Source organism: Pteropus vampyrus, unplaced genomic scaffold (assembly GCF_000151845.1).
Source record: "Pteropus vampyrus isolate Shadow unplaced genomic scaffold, Pvam_2.0 Scaffold281, whole genome shotgun sequence".
NCBI classification, from domain to species: domain Eukaryota; kingdom Metazoa; phylum Chordata; class Mammalia; order Chiroptera; family Pteropodidae; genus Pteropus; species Pteropus vampyrus.
In genome coordinates, this window is record NW_011889062.1 from 1,205,269 (window position 1) to 1,206,951 (window position 1,683).

Here is a 1,683-nt window from a genome sequence, read left to right on the forward strand (position 1 = left end):
CCATGCTGCCTCAATCAGTATCCAAGCAATGAAAGAAAAGATTGGCTTTGTCTCCTGCTAACATGCATTAATATACAGGATTATACTGAGCTATAACACTCTTCTATTTGAAAAACAGTGAAGAAAAAAACAACTGTAAAACAGTAAAAAATAATCATGGCATAAATCCTAGAGGTCTTCACTAACCCAACTTTGCATTTTTTTTGTATTATGATTACAAAGTTCACCCTTTGTGCCTTTTATGTTGGTGAAACCTCACATAGCTGACTGCCAGAAAAGGATTCTCAAATAGTATTGTGAGTTTTCAATAAAAAGAAAAATATTATAGAACACTAAAACATATAATTTGTTCCCAGAAGAGACCTTAGTTTTCATCTTGTCCAAACTCATTTTAAAGATGAAGAAACTGAGGCTCAAGACTGATTTGCTCAAACTCACAACCAAATAAAGCACCCTGTAAAATTGTCAGTCATTGAAAAGGAGTATAGAAAGCATTACATTCACCAACTGTGCATCTCTCTAAAAGACAAATATTTGTTAAGTACCTGAAACAGGAACTTCAGCCAGTTAATCTTTATCGCTGTCACTCTTCCTTTTGTAGACAGTCTCTTCTTAACTTTATACATTCTCTAACTTCAAATCAACATCAAAGAACACAAATGATCTTTCTGCCTGCAGGGAAACTAACTCTCAGTTCCAAAAGCAGATACTGAATTTTAAAAGAAAATACTACAAATTATATAGTTTGGATATTATAACCCCTTATCAGGTATATGATTTGCAAATAACTTCTCCATTCAGTAGGTTACTTTTCATTTTCATGATGGCTTCCTTTGCTGTGCAGAAGCTTTTTAGTTTAATGTAGTCCGCATATTTTTGTTGCTTTTGTTCTTTTTGCCTTTGGAGTCAGAGCCACAAAATCACTGCTAAGACTGATGTCAAGGAGCTTACTGACTATGTTTTCTTCTATGAATTTTATAGTTTCAGGCTTTACAGTCAAGTCTTTAATCCATTTTGAAGTAATTTTGTATATGGTGTAAGACAATGGTCTCATTTCATTTTTTGCTAATGGCTGTCCACTTTTCCAACTGTCCTTTCCCCATTGTATGTTTTGGCTCTTTTGTTGTAAATTAATTGTCTATGTATGTATGGGTTTATTTCTGGGCTCTCAATTATGTTCCATTGGTCCATGTGTCTAGTTTTTATGCCAATACCATACTGTTTTGATTACTATAGCTTTGTAGTATAGTTTGAAATCAGAGGATATAATACCTCCAACTTTGTTCTTCTTTCTCAAGATTGCTTTGGCTATTCAGGAAATAGACATTTTCCCAAAGAAGACATACAGATGGCCAACAGGCACATGCAAAAGTGTTCAACATCACTAATTATTAGAGAAATACAAATCAAAACCACCTCACACCTGTTAGAATGGCTATCATCAAAAAGACTTGAAACAGCAAGTGCTAAACAAGGTGTGCACAATGGGAAAACTCATACACTCTTGGTGGAAATGTAAATTGGTGCAGCCACTATGCAAAACAGATTCCTCAAAATATTAAGAATAGAACTACCATGTGACTCGGATATTCCATTTCTGGGTATTTATCTGAAAAATACAAAAACACTAATTCAAAAAGATATGCACCCCTATGTTCATTGCAGCATTATTTACAATAGCTA